This window comes from Lissotriton helveticus, chromosome 3_2 (genome assembly GCF_964261635.1).
Source record: "Lissotriton helveticus chromosome 3_2, aLisHel1.1, whole genome shotgun sequence".
Taxonomy (NCBI): Eukaryota; Metazoa; Chordata; class Amphibia; order Caudata; family Salamandridae; genus Lissotriton; species Lissotriton helveticus.
Genome location: NC_136062.1, coordinates 165,518,333 through 165,537,590, shown reverse-complemented (window position 1 = coordinate 165,537,590; position 19,258 = coordinate 165,518,333).

The window sequence follows — 19,258 nt, the reverse complement described above, 5'->3', positions numbered from 1 at the left end:
ATTGTAGAGAGGATACATTTCTCATGGGTGGTGACAGAGACAGGATCCAAGTCCGCCTCTATGAAAATCATTTGCCACCTGAATCCTGGAGAGCTTCTCCTTCAGCCGCCACCTCTTATCTTAGCCTGAGATAAATTTAAATTACACCAGTGTAAGTTGCATAATTTCATGAATTTTACCTTATGCTTGTTGTGAGAAATGCACTTAATTACGCCAGTGTGCAATTTTGCCTAATTACTCACCATTTGTTGCAAAACCTTATAATGAAACATGACAGTCATGGTAAAAATGTACTATCCACGCATGCAAAAAAACAGAACGTGAAAAGCTGTTGTTCAAATGCATCCTTGTAACAAAAATTGACACAACAATGCATTTGAGCTCAAATATAGCACAACGGGATGGATTTGCATTTCTCATAATAATGCATAATTTCACCCTAATCTTATTCAGCCAAATCTCTTTCATTTCTGCCACTCAATGCATTCACAGAGTCTATGATCTCCTGCAACAAGGCTTACTTCCCAGCTGCAACGAGAATGTAAAGAGACCATGTAGTTCCTTGTAGTATTTTACCACAAATTTAACTACAAGTTCTGTCCCCCCCTCAGTTCCTCTTCCTTTTGAGTGTTGTGGTGTACATCCTGGAGGTTGGATATCATTCCTGTTGGTCGCATGGTCAAATAGTCCAACAGAAATAGGGCAAAGCCTTGAGTGTGAGCGGTAATCATATGTTTTAAGAGAATGGGTGTCAAGTGTGTGTATGATTTGGGTTATACGCATACTATTTGCCTATTTCTATTCACTCGGAGAGCCCCACCTAGGTGGCAAACATCTCCTGTTCTGTGGTGGAGGTTTCCACCCCAGTGGCAAATATCTAAACCGAAAAGGCAAATGGTGAGCATAGTTGAGAACAACATCCTATGTGGTTGCACCACCAGGTATATCTGTTAATAAAATTTACCAGGCGACACAATCATGTATTTTAGATTATGCATGACAAAGTACATGATATTTTGAGAAATTCATCAAGACTATTCAATGTTTAATTTGGAACACTTTTGTTAGCCCCTTAACTCCTGAGGCTTTTTCACCCAAATGCTGAGTCCTTTATTCAGCTATTTGGGTTACTTCATGCTTAGGCAGCCATTACTTTTTCCACATAAGGTGTCAACGTCACATTTGTGTCCTTTTTTGCAATATCATGGGGATTATAAAGGTACCCAGGGTTTATGGATTCCCCTGGAGAGGACTGAGAAATAGCCAAAATATAGCTAGATTATGAGCTTTGTGGAACAATACAAAAAAAGTGCTGCACACAAAAGTTTTTTTTCCTATAAAATGGCATCATCAAAAGGTTTGCAGTGCTAAATGACCATCTTCCCAGCTTTCAGCACTGGGTAATTTCTCTAGATCCCTTAAGGGTTCTCCAAAGAAACTAACTGTTGAAATAACAAAATATTAAAAAGTAGTGGATGAAGGAGAGTAGGATCTGCTTACTATGGTTACTCCCACTTTTTGCTAGTGTTTCACTGTTTTTCAACTTTAGTCTGGCTGGGGCCCTGCTATACAGGATCCCAGTCCTTAGGACTTCAAATTACACCTGGACAAAACTCTGCAACATATATCCTGGAACTTCGACATCCTACATTGACTAGAAGACAGAAGAATCTCCCTTGGGGTCAAGGAGTGATTCCCCTGCTCAAGCAAGCACCAAGAAGCATCTTACCAGTTTGCATTTCCGAGGCTCCCGCCGAACCCCAAAGTATTTGCAACTCATGACACAGACTTTCAGACTTCACAGAGGCCGACACGAGATCCCAGCAAAGCTGAGACCCGCAGTCCTCACAAGAGATGTGGGACCGGAACTCCTGGACACTGCACATTTGCTATTGCATCCACTTTCCAAGCATTCCCGAAATTGTGCATTGGGCTTCTTGTAGTCCAAGCCCCGAGCACCATATGTTCTGAAGATTGTGGGCCTACACTCTACTAGTTTTCCGTGGGCCCTCTTCTAGTATTTCCGCTCGAGGCTCCTTCGTGATCCCTGGTCCGTCAACTGATGGGTTCCCACGAAAGTAACTCTTCTGTTTCTTGGGTTTCCCTGGTTGCTCCAGATGTGCCCTGACTCCCCTCCAAAGGGTGAGTCCCTCAGACCTTGCTGGTCTGCACCAAAGCCAATCTTTGCTTTCTGCGTGGGTTGCTGTTGCCAAGGACTGTTGGGTCCAATCCGGATACCAACATCGCAGGACTCGACATCCTTTGTGGGACAGCTGAAATCCAGCTCCTGGTTGTCGTCGATACCTCCTAGTCCTCGTGGCTAAAGAGCCAAGCTTCACCTCCTGTACCTGAAATCACGCGACATCGGCGGGCATCTTCTCATCGCCTTCCTGGTCACTGCCAAGTGACCCAGACTCTGTCCCCTCTGCTTTCAGGTTATTCAGATAGTTGATCCATCTGGACACTTCCCACTTGGTCACCTGCAGCATTCTTCAGCAGCTCGCCATTGAAATTCACGACAAAACCCGACACGAAAAGACACCTATGCACCCGGCTTCCATGGGGGAGGTAACTTGAGTACTCCAGTGCTCCCGTTGGTGTTGACTCTAGAACCTCCTAGTTCTCAAGGGGTTTTCTCCAAGTCCTCTTCTAATTGTCCTTAAACTGTAATTTTCCAACTGTGACTTTCCCCAATGAAGTTAATGGTGATTCAGGGCTGTGTTTAGACACTGCACGCGTCCCCCGTGGGTCCTTTGTGTCACTACCTTGGGTGGTTCCTGGTGGCCCAGCGGCTCTAAAGGCTCTAGGCCTTGTATCTATGTCAGTCGTGGTTCTTATACCACTTTCTTAACATATGGTTTGGTATGCCCCTGGGGCTCAACGTAAATTGTGCTAATTTACTGTGTGATAAATAAGTTTGCTGAATGTACTTTTGCCTCTAGCCTCATAAAGAGACTAGAGTGATGTGTTTAGAATAAATACATATATTTTATATATATACCTGGTGTGGTTCTCCTTTCATTTGGTCATTCATGAGATTATAGACTGGGAAAACAAGCTGCTTTACATTCCTTAAAGACTTAGCCTGAAGGCTGCTCTCCGCAGGTACCACCAGGATAGCCTTCTATATAGGTTGTCTTTAAACCTACCATCAATAAGGGTCATTTGGACTGGTGCAAGCTGCGCACTAGAATAGTGGACAGCATATGCCAGACCAACTTCTTACAGCAGAAGTAAATGTCCATTTGTGACATCGTTTTCATCTGAAACATCTTCTTGCGATGGCTGATTTACAAAAGCAAAATACCATTATGTTCACTAGACACTTTTGGTTACAGGTGCATATACGGTTTGTAGGTTGTCTAAGAACCCAAGGTACCCAGAGCCAACAACAGAGTTGCACCTTACAATGATTTTTCATTGTGTATAGAGAATAGAGCAATTCATATCTTAAAATATAAAGAGTGAAAAATAGGTGTGAAGGAAACCTATGTATTTCTGAAATGTACACTAGATACTGAGTTTAGGGGCAGTGGTTAGTTGTACTTCTCTGAATTTGTGGGTAACTATACTAGGATGTGATTCAGTAAGCATTTTTTTTAAAAAGGTCTCTTTCCTGCACACTGACTTTCATTTGGAAGGCACAATAAACCGAAAATTCTAAGAGGTAATAACAAATGTTCTACTATTCTGTGCTCCCAAAAAAAGAATCGCATAGGAATGGATCAAACCAAAGTTAATGTGAGTTCCACTGTGGGACTCCCAATGACCTTGATTTGACCCGTCGCAGTCATTAAACCCAGCCACACAAGGGAGTTCATGTTTTTAACTGTACAAATAGGGGAACGCGGGGTATCATGGGATCCATATGAAGCACACCGCCCTGCTCTCCCCTGTGTGTCTAGCTTTCTGAAATGGGTGTGTTTGGTAGGCTTCCCTATGTAGCAACTGATCCCAGGCCCAGTTAACACAGCTACCCCCCATTTCCAAGTCAGATTGTTTTTTTGACAGGAAATGGTAATGTTTCCCCATGCAAGAAGGGTATTGTTTTTATCAGAACAATTGGGGGAATGCTGGGTAGTAGGAATTTTGTGGATCTCTGTGTATTCCGGAAGTTACATCACAGAAATGCAAGGAAAATGTGTTATTTCAGGCAAAGTTTGTGGTACACAGAGCATTGTGGGTAAAAAAGGTCATGGGATCTATGCGAGGTACACCATCCTGAACTCTGCTCGATGTCTAGTTTTCCAAAATATCTTGGTCTGGTAGTTTTCCCCTGGTGACGGCATACCTAAGCCCAAAAGAGAAGCCATTCACCATTTCAAGTGGAACAATATAGAGATTTAGCCCAGCTCTCTTGGCCCATAGGTTAAAAACAACACCTAAAAGGATAAAATGTCCTCTCACTTGCCACTGGGATGGGAAGGTTGAGTTCACAGAGGAGCAGAAATACTGTTGAGGCTTTAGGGGATAGGGGGGACCTGATATCAAGGTGGGTCAGGCTTACCCTATTATTTAAAAACAAATGGTGTGACATTCAATGCGCTTTTTGCCCCCGTCAGGGGGAAATTATGGGTAAACTCCCTCTATGCCCTCTGCAGGAGGTAAAATACTTGTTTGCCCCTTTTGGGGGTAGGCACATGGCCCAATGTCTAGTGGTCTTTCTGCTTCATGGGGGCAGATTGGGTTAATAACCCCCATCTGCCCTCCAAAGGGGCGGAAAGACTATTACATCCATTTCTTGGGGTGGGGGCATGGCCAAGCCCATGGTGGGAAGCCCCTACCACTTTGTTTTTGCCCTATATTTCCCTGGTGTCTAGTGGGCTTTATACCCCCGGGGAGGTAGATTGGGGCAAACCCCCAATCTGCCTCCTGGGGGGAAGAATGACTGCTTCACCCTTTGATGGGGTGGGGGCACAGCCATGCCCATGGTAGGCAGCCCTCACCCCTATTTTATTTTTTATCGAAATCTTCCTGGTGGCTAGTAGACTTTCTTCCTCCGGGTGGGGCAGATTGGGGGTAATGATCCTTCATTGCGCCTCTTTAAGGGAGGGCAGAAGGCTTAAATATTTGAACTGAGTTACAACTGAGTTGCACCTTACAATGATTTGTCATTGTGTATAGAGAATAGAGCAATTCATATCTTAAAGTATAAAGAGTGAAAAATAGGTGTGAAGGAAACCTATGTATTTCTGAAATGTACACTAGATACTGAGTTTAGGGGCAGTGGTTATTTGTACTTCTCTGGATTTGTGGTTAACTATACTAGGATGTGATTCAGTAAGCATTTTTTAAAAAAGGCCTCTTTCCTGCACACTGACTTCCATTTGGAAGGCACAAAAACCGAAACTTCTAAGAGGTAATAACAAATGTTCTACTAGTCTGTGCTCCCAAAAAAAGAATCGCATAGGAATGGATCAAACCAAAGTCAATGTGAGTTCCACTGTGGGACTCCCAATGACCTTGATTTGACCCATCGCAGTCATTAAACCCAGCCACACAAGGGAGTTCATGTTTTTAACGGTACAAATAGGGGAACGTGGGGTATCATGGGATCCAAATGAAGCACACCACCCTGCTCTCCCCTGTGTGTCTAGCTTTCTGAAATGGGTGTGTTTGGTAGGCTTCCCTAAGTAGCAACTGATCCCAGGCCCAGTTAACACAGCTACCCCCCATTTCCAAGTCAGATTTTTTTTTGACAGGAAGTGCTAATGTTTCCACATTACGTGTTGGGGATTTTCCTGTTGTGAACCCTAGAACCACCCATGCAAGAAGGGTATTGTTTTTATCAGAACAATTGGGGGAATGCTTTGTAGTGTAGTTCCTATCTTCCCAATAGGCTCTGCGCATTGGAATAATACCTACATTTTGAAAGTATGTTATTGGAGAAATGTTATAATTCTTCTCTATTTGTTTGATGAGAGGGTCTAGGTAAAGCGCGAACAATAGTGGGGAGCAGGGGCAGCCCTGTCTGGTACCTCGCGAGATTTTAAAGGGCTGTGTCAAATGTCCATTTATGACGACGCTTGCTGTTGGATTGTAATAGAGTGCCTGTGCCGCCTGCATGAACCGACCCCCAAATCCCATACTATCCATTACTCTCCAAAGGTATTGCCACGAGACCCGGTCAAAGGCCTTTTCGGCGTCGAGTAGTATTAATGACATCGGGTCCCCAGCGACTTGAGCAGCGTCAAACAGAGTAATAACTCTTCGGACATGTTCAGTGGTCCCTTTTTTTGGTATAAAGCCATGTTGCCATTTTGAAACAAGGGGTTCCACTACTCGAGATATTCTGGAGGCTAATACCTTGGAGAAAATTTTTGAGTCGCAGTTGATAAGAGTTATTGGTCTGTAGGAGCTCATGTCTAGTGGAGATTTGTCTTTTTTCGGAAAGATAGATATTCTGGCACCAGACCAAGAGATTGGAGGTAGAGTGCCATTGAAGATGGAAATAATTACTTCTAAGAATATATCCTTGATTTGGCTGGCAAATATTTTATAAAATTCGACTGGAATGCCATCAGGGCCAGAGGCTTTTCCGTCAGGAAGACTTTTGATGGCATCTAGGATTTCTTCCCATGTAGGGGTAAGGTCTAGTAATTCACTTTCTTCTGAGCTAAGCTTATTTAAGTCGATCTCGCTAAGATATTCAAGGATCTTTCTATCTAGATCATCGGTCAGGCAATCATTCTCTTCCTTGTATAACTTAGCATAGAACTCCTGGAACTCATGTCGTATGCCACTAGGATCGGAGACCTCAATGCCTGAAGATGATCTAATTTTGTGTATTTCGTTAGAGGTAATTTGTTGTCTCGTCTTGACAGCTAAGTGATGTCCAATACTGTCACTGCACTCATATGTCTTCTCTCTTACTGCTGCCCACTTAGCTGCTATTTTACCCATAAATACCGCCCCTATTTCCGCTTTAGCTAAGATCGCTTCTTGCTGGACTGATTGGCAATCTAGTCCTGCATGGATTGTTTGAGTTAGCTTCATTTCTATTTTTCTTAATTTTTCTTGAAGATCTTTAACCTGGGCTTTTTCTGCTCTGTTTTTATAAACTGAGAACCTAAGGGTCTCCCCTCTAATCCCTGCTTTTAAGGTGTCCCATACTATCATCTGCGAAGTGGAGCCAATATTACTCTCCAGGAACTCTGGGATCCATCCTCGCATATGATTAATATAGCTTGGATCATATAATAAAGCTTTCTCAAAACTCCATCTAGAGACCTCTCTTGATTGCCCAAACTCTCTTATAGTGAGAATAATAGGATTATGATCGGACATAAATCGGGGTGCTATATCCATGGTGAAACTGGCAGCTAATGATGCAGATACAAAAAAATAATCAAGTCTAACCAATACTTGGTGCGGTGCCGAATAAAAGGTGTATCCAGGTAATGAGGGATTTTTGCTCGCCCAGCTATCTATCAATCCGTGAGTTTGTAAAAGATTGGTTAGGGCTTGGAATACTTGGGGTTTCCTCCCTTTGTATTTCCAGGTTGTGTTGATATCCCAATTACCTGGTAGGTGTATGTTAAAATCCCCACATAACACTATCGGGGTAGGCCAGTGTGCTAATTCATTAGAAACCTGATTTATAACCCCGGGATCATCAGCATTACTCCCGTATAATGAACAAAGAGTAAAAGAGGTATTCTTAGGGAGTTGAATCTGGGTGATAACCCACCTTCCTGATGGATCTGATTTGGTTCGCGGGTTGCTAATAGCAAATTTTCCATCAGTTAGAATTCCAACCCCCTTCGTTTTAGCTCCTTGCGTGGTGGCACCCATTAGTTTGAACCCCATCGTATTTAACAGATGTTTTTGAGATTGTTCAACGTGGGTTTCCTGTAAACATATTATGTTTCCCCCAAGTGTTCGTAAGCCCATAGCCACTTTTTGTCTCTTTGAGCTATCATTCAGGCCACAAACATTAACTGATACAATTCGTATTGGATCTAACCTAGCCATTTAAAGAATGTTGGAATGGTCCTCTGTTTTTCATTGAAAGTTTGGTATGTATAAATGTGTGTGCAATAAGTACCTCCTTGTGCCTGCAACAACCCTGCTCTCCACTCCCTCCCCACCCCCCATGAACCCCCCCACCCCCCCACCCTCCCCCCTTATGTGAGCAATCAGGCAGAGCCTGAATGATGGAGACCAGTCATAAGCCATGGCCACCAGCCACGCCGATCATCTGTGAAACAAAAGTGTCCCATGTTAGACAAAATACTCAGATGATCCGTCGTTCAAAAGTTACTATCCCTATATAGTAGAAGATATAGTGGGAGATAGCAACATATTAACATCAGAAATCAAATTAGGTCATTCGTTAATTTGCCCCTTTTTGTCCTTTCTTTCGTTTAATCTCTTCTAGATACTCTTTGGCTTTGATCTCTAAAGTGAAAACCTTGGTAGTACCATACAGGATTACTTTCAGTTTTGCCGGGTTCATTAAGTATACCTCTGCCCCTAATTGTTGTAAGGGAGAGATCAGCTGTCGCAAGTGCCATCTACGCTCGACAGTCTGATGGCAAAAATCAGGTTTAGAAAAAAAGGTAATCCCGTGAGCTCCTTTTTTTGAGTTAGGTCGAGCTTTATCATATACCAGTTGTCTCAAAAGAAAATTGCCAAAGTATACAAGGAATACCCGGGGCTGATTTTCGGTCGCATTCCCATTCTTATATTGCTTCCTCAAAAAAAATGGAAATCTATGTGCTCGTTGCACTTCATGGTCCCAGTCCCATTCTGAATGTTCTGGAAATGAATCTTTCAGCAATTTGACAATGAATTGTCTAGGGTCTTCCCCCTCCTTCCCTTCAGGAATCCCCAGCAGGCGCAGGTTGTTCCGGCGTTGCCTATTTTCACTTTCTTCCATCTTCACCATTAGATCTGTAAGACAAGCAGAGTTAGAGTCAGTGGCTTGTTTGGTTGCCACTGCTTCTGTCTCCAAGTGTTCAATCCTAGCCTCGACCATGCCCACTCTCTCGCTGATGTCTATGCAGGTCTTGTTCAACTGTCTAAGACCACCCTGTAGTTTCTTCGCTGCTTTTTTGGCTGCACGATTTTCGCCTCTCACCTCCTCCTGGAAATCTTTAATCGAGGTAAGTATGGCGGCGAGTGAGGGTTCCAGTACCTCATTTGATTTAGCTTGTGATCTTCTAGGGCTATGCCCCTGTAGTAATGAGTGTGACATGGGCGGCTTATCGTTTTCTAGATGATAAGACATCTGTGAGTCCGAGTAATCCCATTTGAGTTGACTCCTTCGTTTGCTCTTATATCTTGGTTTTTTAGGACGTATGATTGTGCCAGTGTTGTCACGGGAGGTCTCACTTTCCTCTTCGCTAGTACTGTCTTCGCTTTCTTCTTCAGTCTCACATTCCCCTGCAGAGCTCGGAGTGCTGTCTGATACTGAGTAAAAGGCCTCTTGACCAATTTCAGGGGTCCATGGGGCAGCAGCGCCAGGAGGAACTTCCAAGTTTTGGATAACCGTCTCCGTCTTCGTGGTATGATCTTTGGTATCCAATTTCTCAAAGGGAGTACAAAGGGAGTTAGCATTATTTCCTTCGTCTAGCTCTGAATGTTCACCTTCCGATGGAAGTGGGGTTAAGAGGGGATCCGGCTGGTTAAGGGGGTCTAGTGTTTGATCAAATTCTTCAGTTGCAGGTTGCGGCGATTGAGAGGTTTGCTGAATATCTGTCAGATTGGGAAGGGCTTCTAGGTTTGATAAGGCATTGTTAGAGTCCAGTATGACAACGAGTGATTGATCCATGTCACCATGATCGCTATTCTGCTTAGCGGGATCGCCAGTTCGCTCCGTCTCGTCACCACGCGTGTGTTTGCATATGGCAAGATCGGTAATATTTATACCTTTAAGGTGCCGAGATTGACGTAAGGATGGACATAGATACGTCAATAAGGATGTCATACGACTTGCTCGTTAGCACATTCTTTTACTAAAGTTCTCGGTGAAATCAAAACAATGGCCGCAGGGTTTTGCCCAGGTTGTCATAGGTTTGATTTGTTATGAGAACTCCGTATGCCTTATCAGGGGCTGGAGGAATATCGCTTGTCTAATTAGATCGCAAGCATTATGACCTAATCAGATAACACGTTCCTGTGCCGTAGTGTGACTGCGTCAGATAACGGTATCTGCATCATGGGGGTTTTCTGCCTCATGGGCTGACTGCTAGTTAACTTGTTGGTTTGTTTAACTAGAATAGGGTCAGGAATAGGGGGATCGATTCAGAACCTATAGGAATACATGACACCCACTCCACGCTAACTATGGACATATTTACTAATCTAGGCATAGTATAACATAGTACAACATACTATAGAGTAGTGTGTATACCTTACCACCCCAAAATACATAAATGCATTTTGAAATTTTCAAATATATTGAAAAATTGCAGACATATATATATGGTATGCACTCAAGCTGTAGAAAAATGCCAAAGTAATCGCATTTGTATACATTATTGCTTATTTGGTATATGAGAATTACACATGAAATGGTTTCTTAAATACAGAAAAAAGTTTCGAGACCATTCCATCACAGAATAAAATATCTATGAACATGCCAGCGGGCAGCTAATGTCTATAAGTTATCTAAAATTTAGAAACCTTAGTTCTCTAAGAGTAGTTCTTACTTTAAGCAGAAGATAGTGTCCCGAAAAATATGCAAAAATATTTGGGGCTGCTGGAAAAACTGCTGTCCGTGAACTGGAGCGAAATTGTTCATGTGACTTTATTTTTAAAGTTGAAGGCCGAATTCAGGGAACGCCGTGTGCGAGCTTGCTCAAAAGTCTCTATTTCTGTTCGGGTGAGAACATCATATCATTTAGGCTTTCGAAGAAACTGTCAACAGCTTCCTGGGAAAGTTCCACTAACTCGGAAATAGGTGTAATCATGCATTCTTGCGCATGATTGTCTCCATTGACATTCTGATTTGCATTACTGACAGAAGGTCGTACCTGTTCGATGCTGCTTTCATCTTGAACTTCACTACCCATCAATCGTAGTGGTGAAGCTTCCACGAATGCCGTCATCAGGATTGGTAGCCTTTGAGGGCAGCACAAAGCATGAACCTTGATCGGGCTCAACAATGTTTCTGCATCCATCGGCGCATCCGATTGTAGCGTCAGACAGGTGTCTAACACGCATTCTTCTCCGCATAGCAGACACCTCAATACAGGTAAAACACATCTTTGCCACATTGGTCGAAATGATAGAAACCAAGTCATGTTCAGGTCTCTAAGCCGGGAGAGTCCCAGGATTTTTGATATCCGGTCCCGGTATCCAATGGCTAGGATTGTTTCTTCCCTTGTCGCAAGAGTTTTGTCTGTGACATGGGTTGCCATAACGAAAAATAAGGACTAAGAATAGGATTCCTGCAATTAGTCCCAGGATCAGGGGAAGTCCGCCAAAAATCGAATGGACGAAATCTGGAAAAATACCCAGTATGGCTTTGAATGGTGTTACTGCCAACGAAAATACTGTCTTAAATACCTTTGAGACCCCATTGGTATCAGAAATATTTAAGATTTCATTCAGGATTTCCGCAAAATGTACGGGGGAATTAGTTGATAATAATGTATGTATCTCTGCAGTCGTCCTTGCAACTTGTAGATCATACGTTTCTTTTGATGACGAGAGCCTGGTAGGCGTCTGAAGAAGGACTGTTTTCATTCTGCTTAAAGTATCTATTCGAATAGAAGTAATTTTCAAATCGGGCCATGCCCTTGCCTCCCTGTCTGGGAAGGAGCTGGGGAACAATGAGCGTCCACAGCACTTGACCTTCGCAGTAGTAGTTACTAGATAAGGAGTCCCGGGCATAAGACTACAACATCTACGGTCTACAATAAGAATGTAACTCCCATTATAGAGTCTTTGAAAGAATGGTTCTATTTCTGTTGCAGGTGCGCCTTGCTGGTGACATGAAAGGTTGTATGAATTCCCTTCACAGGCTCCATGCAAACTAATTCCGTTACACAGAAGTGTGCCACTTAGTGACATCGCACAATTGTTGCCACTAAGAAACACTTTCTGTCCTTTATTACTGACACATGCATGTGAATAGGGCAGGTTCCATGTTGTTTTAAGGTACCCCTTTCCCAATTTCTCGTACATGCCAGCCTGTATATATTTTTGGTAGTATTGAAACCTGAAGGTTGAGATTGGAATATTTATTATCCCATGTATTATCCATTCACTGACAGGTCGTTCTGACATTGTCACTGGTAATCTTTCGAGTTTTTCAATACTCAAGATTGTATAATCAGCACCCTTTTGTGCCATACTGATTTGTCTATCAGTAAGGTTAAAGATTTGGAATAATGACGTTGTGTTGATTAGACGCCAAGGCACATAGCCTGAACGCAGATTTTGTAACGTCCAGCCAAGCTGTACAATAGAACGCAATTGTGACTGACCGTGTTGTAATAACAGTAAGTCTTGCGATAATATATCGATTGCTGACGACACAATGCTGTCCAAAGAAAAAATTCTGGAGGACAGAGTCATTAACCCATTGTCCACTACAGAAAGTGATTTTTCCAAATTAATACGGTCAATTTCCCGTATTCTCTCTGCTGTTTCAATTTGAGTAACCTTCCAGGCCTCATTGTATGCTGCATATACAGAGGCTGCTATGAAACGCTTTTGACGCTGTTTGCGTGGTCCCAAAGTGAAATCACGCAAGTCAGCACCATCAGTAAGTAAAGTTAGGTGTTGCTTAATTTCTGCCAGTGTGGAAGTTTGTAGCCATTGAAGGCATAATTTGCCCACACTGTAGGTGGTTATTATCCCTGGGTGATGTCTTTGGGGATATCTAGGGTCTGGCCTGGTCATTTTGAACCCCTGTGTTTTGTTCAGGAATCTGTCTTGACAGTTATTAGTATCTGTGGGCCAGATCAACCACTGTTTCCAATCAGGATGTGTTCTGTTTTGGTTTAATATATGGTTTACGTCTATCTCTTCATCTGTATCAGAGTTATTGCTAAACATTGTTGGCTTTGGAATAGACGGTTTATTTAAATCTTTGATTTTGGCTAAGCCAAGACAGGTGGTCTGTTGAACAGTGTCATTTAAAAATATCATTTGTTCTGGGATCATGCAGGCTCTAAACAAAGCTTCTATACCCTGTACTTGCCATTCTTTTGTACCCCAAACACTTTTCAATTGAACATTTTTGTCCCAATAATCAAACCCAAAAGTATTCATTTTTTCAAAGAATGAGTCTGAATATATCAATTTTGTGTTGGTTATCATGGTCTTTGTCCCTGTCTTGTTTGACAATTTAAAATAGAATGCTTCAGCATTACTTGTGTTAAAACCTGAAAAGTATGAATATTTGTCATAGAAGGTCCTTGAGCTTCCTTTTGGAGGGGTTGCACAATGTTCCCATTGATTATAATTTAAAACATTTCTAGGTTGTGCAGATCTATGTAAAAAGTGGTTACCATAGTGGTTATAGCAATACATACTGTCATAATTTGTAGAACCCTGCAAATAATCATGTTTGGTAAATTTAGCAGACATTACTAAGTCAGACATCATATTATTAATGCTTTCGAAGTCCCAATCATCAGCAAATGAGTTTGGTTTTGCAAAGTCACTCAATGAGATCTTAATTTGGTGTGGATATTTCAGGATCTCGACCGGACCATAAATTTCATAGTCAGTGTTGTCCCAGGCTACCCCACCAGGTATCGGATTGGCTGTGAAGTTGGCTGAAGAAAGTTCTCTTTTCTCGACGTGTGAAGATGTGTGTGGTTTGAGGGTCAAGTTGATTTTCTGACTTGCTGTGTCCATTTTTGCATATTTTCCCTCAATGAAGCGTCCCAATGTTAGTACCATGATGAGCCAAAGTATGAGAATAAATGCACCAAAACCCACCCAAAATTCAATCCATGGGGAAATCAGATATGTTTCTTTCAGTTGTTTCAAAAGTTCCTTAGCTTTGTCTTTAAAGGTTTTTGATGATGGCTGTGTCTTTGATTCGCTGAAGCCCTCGGAGGAATCATCGAAGTTTATGAAGTAGCCGGATGCAGTTCTGTCAATTGTTCCAATTGGTTCAGGATTTCTGTTTCTTGCATTTTCACTTGGTACTTCATTATAGATTGGTGTGTCTCTGCTAAATGTTTTTATTTGGGTTTTCAGAGGTCTTAGTTCTATTGCATTGTTGCATAGTCCTTGTTGTTCTTCTGTAGGCGTTTCGAATGTGATGAGCCTCTTCGTTAGGACCTCTGTACTGGTAGCAAACCTTGGTGTTCTGCTACTTATTGGGAGTCCACTTGGCCTACTGTTTGTTATCGGCCACATGTTGTGGTTTTACCAGGTCGATTGATACAACTCGGTTCTCCTTTTTTCCAGCAAGTGGCGGTAGCATAACTGATCTTGTCCCGTTGACAGACAAGACAGGAACTGCTTTTCTGTAAGAAGGCCCAAATTCCTTCTTTACCGCGATCTTTTCCCTGACTAGATCCCCGACTTTTGGAATCCAGACAGGTCTTGCTGGGACAGGTGGTGGTTCTTCAGTGGTTGTTGGCTGTTGTTTCAACTTTATGTTGCTCAGGTCTTTTCTTGTTTTGTTTAAGTCCTGCAAAATAGCCAAACGGTCTTTGATATCAAAGCTTTTTTCTTTCACCACTGAAGTCTGACTATCAATGTCAGAGATCATCATCCTAGTTCCAAATAATAATTCGTACGCACTGAATCCCTTCAGAGAATTTCTTGGCAAGTTATTGAGACTACGTTGGACACTTATTAGATGTTTGACCCACCCAGCTCCCGAACCTAATATCCTTTCCGCTATAGATTGCTTTATGCCTTGGTTTTTTCTTTACACCATCCCGTACCCTCAGTGAGAAGATTCCCGCTGGGCTATGCTCATTTGGTCATGTTTCCCCTCAGGCTTGAGGGCTAGAGTGGAGACAATGGTCAAACGTAGCATGCTCTTAGCGTATATGCCATTTAGACTCGCAAATCTTTGTATAACAGTCCGGACGTCAGCCGAGTGCTGGTGATCTACATTATAAGTGGAACTAGCCTGTATATGTTAATCGCAACCCTTCCTTTTTACTCCTGATTTTTCCTGGAGTAGAACGACGAGGTATTAAACTGTTTCTCTCCCCACTGCGATCTCTGTTGCAGTTTGGGCAGTTTTTTACAAACATGGTGTGACGCAGGCTCATGCCTGGCCACCAGTACCGTGATTGTAATTCTTCCAGAGAATCTTTTAGTTTAAGGTGTCTGAGACCCTCGCCCATGTGTGCGTCTGCGATTAACAAGTTTCTCCTGTCCATGTTTGGAATCACTCTATCCCCCACTCCAGGGATTCGAGCAAAAGGGACGGAGTTTGCATCGATTATGTATGTATAATTGAGTGGATAGTTGATCGGTAACGCTGAGCAGTCGCCTTTTGATGACGTTTTCACTGCCAGCATTGTTTCACCGTCAATGTATTTTAATGTATGCTTTTTTCGATCTACGGGAGCCGATTTAGTGGCTGCCGCTGTGGCTGTCTCAGCCAATGAATTCCCTGCAACGTGAACGCCATCACGCTGATGACTCAGTGAGTGTGTCACGTGAGTCTTTGGTAGTTCTTTTTGTAAAAGAGCTATTTGTTCCCAGAGCAGTTTCTGTTTTATTGGTGCATCTGTGTCATCTTTGTAACCATTTTGAATCCATGTCTGCAAATCGCTGTTATATGATTTGACGCAGTAATATGAATCTGACACTATAAGTGTCGGGAATTCGCGATCCGCATTATCTAGCGCCATTTTCAAAGCTAATATTTCAGTTTGTTGTTCTGAATTAGTTTCTACTGAGTGTGTTTTTGTTAATAGAGGTTTTAGTTTACCTCCGCGCCACACTTCTTTTGTAATCTCACATGTGGGGTTGTATGCTTGTTCTCCCCAAACGGACGGTTGAGCATGTCCGTCTGTATAGATTACACAGGCGTAATGTCGTAAAGGCAGAATGTCGATTGGCAGAGGATATGTTTCTTCATATTCTAGATTTTTTAATTCTTCTAGTTCTGGATCAAAGTAGTAGTACACTTTGTCCGTTGTGATTGAATTCACCCATTGTATCCATTCCGGATTCAATGCTGTTGTTGGTAAATTACACGGTGTTGTTAGTGCCTCAAAGGCTGATTCAGCTGTTCTGACTGTGATATGTCTACCGTCAGCTTGATCTTTTTCTCTAGCTATTGCGGTTTGAACTGCATGAACAATTTTTTCTTTGTTGCTGAAATTTTGCTCAGCTTCTGTGTACAAGTGTGATTTGAATGCAATTGGTACCTTTTCCCCCTCATTAGAGGTCAGGTATGTGAATCCGCATCTCCCTGGGATGACTCGAATCACAAGATTGCGTGTGTTATCACGTGTTTCTAATTTTGTTTTAATTAGCATGTCTGTTTGTAAGGATCTCAAAATTTCTGTGTGTATTTGAGTCCAATTGGATCTTTTAAAATCTGGTTTAATTAGATCATAAAGGGGTTTGACCCTTTCTGCGTAATTTGCAATGTATGTTCTTCCGAAATTTAGGAAGCCTAGAATCGACTGTAAGTTTTTTAGTGTTCTAGGTGCTTGGAGTACGGCACATTTCTCTAGGAAATTGTCAGCCAGGCTTTTGCCTTCGCTTGATAATTCATATCCTAAGAACAGGACTGTCAGATGGGCAATTCTGGATTTTTTAAAGTTGAATTTGTAACCCTCTGCAGCGAACCCAAGTATTATGGTGTTCACTCTTTTCAAGTGAGTCTCCAAGTCATCATCTGTTAAGTAAATGTCATCGACATAAGATAATGCTTCATCATCATATAGTTGAAGTAATTCTGTTACTCTCGCTGAGAATACCCCCGGGCTGTTCTTGTACCCCTGGGCTAACCGACAGAATTGTTTTTGAGTGCCATTTACTGAGAATGCAGTTAAATATCTGCTCTCTGGTGCTATGTTTTGACAAAAGAATCCATTAGAGATGTCTAAGGTTGTTTTGTATTTTTTGCGCACTATGTTATTCATTAGTGCAGCACTGTGTGAGTTTTGCACTGCAAAAGTTTTGCAACATGTGTTAAGGTGTCGGTAATCCAAAACTAGACGATATGAATTGTCTGGTTTGGAGACCGGAAACAAAGGGTTGTTCATTTGTGAGGTGCAAGTTTCAATCACCCCCTGGTATTCTAGCTGATCTAGTATTTCATTTACCTGTTTTTTAGCTTCTTGCTTAATTGGGTACTGCCTTTGTGCAGTAGGTTGTGATTTTAACTGGATTTTGTGAGGAGGAGAATCCTCATCCCATCCCACGTGATTTTTATATAAAGCAGGAGCTAGAGCCACTGCCCACTTTCTAGCAAGTGTGTATTTTTTATGAATTGGAATTTGATTTGAGAAGGCAGGCATAATTACTTCTTCGCCATGAGGGCACTCCCTGACAAACTCTGGTGGCCAGTCTTTTTCAGCTAGGAGGATGTCATAACCCTTGGAGAGGTTATCCCAAAATAGTCCCCTTATTTTCCTAGTCTTATCTCCCTCTATACGTAATGTTATCTCGTATATCTTGTGAGGTTTGCTAACCCTGGTGTCTGCAGTTTCCACTTGAAGATATTCATTCGTGTCCACTGTCTCCAGATGATTCATAAGGGCTTTGCGAGCTATGCTCACTTCTGCTGCGCTGTCTAGCATTGTCTGAGCCCACTCTCCGTTTTTCAGTTGTGTCCTCAGTATTCTCGGCATTGTTAACTACCTTGATACTGGCTACCTTCTTTTTTGGAAATTGTAATTTATTTTTTAGCTGAGCAGGTTCCTTGTCTTTGGACTTGGTGTGCTCTTCTCTTTGTTCTGATCGTCCTCTTCTTTCCGATTTCTGCGAGGAAGTCTGAAAAGATTGAGAGGGACGCGTATCAATGTCTTGATATCTATCAGGCTTTTTTATATTATCCCTATTTCTAAGGTTATATCTTTTCCCAGAGGGGTCACTCTGAGGTGACCTGTGTCTTTGGTTCGGAGATTTTTCTCTTCGCCTTGGAGACCTTCCTCTGGACTGGAATTTCTTTTCTTTGGGATTGGATTGTTTGTTTCCATCCCAGTTCTTTTTTGGTGAATTATTATTAAAAAATATTTTTTCTGGACTTTCAGTCAGTTGTGGTTTTACTGGTATTCCACCTAAACTATCTCTGCCTAGTTCCTCATAGGATTTTTCTATGATTCTGGCAATTTCAGCTGGTTGGTCTGCTATATCTGTCTCTTTTAACCTCTGGCGGATCGCCACGTTTGCTGCTTCACCTTTTATGTTGGCTAATAATATAGCCGAGACCTGCTTGAAGTCTTTCAGTAATTTCATACCAAGAGTTAAAGCAGGTTCTGGACCGTATTCGTCTTGAATTTGTTTTAGCACATCTGGTATCACCGAAATGGATGGAACACCATGCGTTTTTGTGTAGATAGAAGCAAAGACTGTACCCCAAGTGTCACAGTCCTCTATGTGTGGTGCGATTCCCATTGGGAGACAGATAGTCAGAATCCTGTGTTTTTCTAGCGGGGTGGTGTCAGGAAACACCGCCTCTATTTGGGTAATTTTCTGTGCCAACCAGAATGGTATTTGTTCCCGTTTAGCCGGTACTTTACCTAGGCAGGATTGGATGTTCTGTGGTGTAATTTTATTTGTGTTCCCCTGATGAGGGGTCAGCTGTGGAAGTTTAATCGCTGGCTGAATTGTTGAAGTCCGCATCACATACTGAACTAATTGTCTATGAATTTTTATTAATTGTTTTAGCTGTGTTAACAGCTCTGCTACAGACATCCCATTGATGTCTGGATGTGGTGTGTATCCGGCTAGGACCGGCCACGTTGCTCCTGGTCTACCTAAAGGACCGAGCCTGGTGATGTGATTATTATGTTTTAGGGCGCCATCAAATAAGAGCAAATGCTCTTGGAATTTGAGTGGTACTTCCACCTCCTCGAAAGGAGTGTACTCATTAGGAGGTTCCTCTATTTTGTAATAGTGGAAGTACTTTGTTACAGCATTTGCTGCTGGAAAATGTATCCATGAATAGTATACCTCTGTCTGCCGATATTCGTGTGCCTCAATTACGAATATGACTGTGCCACCTCTAGGTGTCAGTCCATTTTCTATAAGTTTAAGGGTTATAGATCTCCTTTTGATGACTGGGATGAGTATTATATCCCCGTCTGCATCTAGTGCTGCAGCATCAGCCGCTGCGAGTTCAGCTGCTAATCTAACTGCCTCT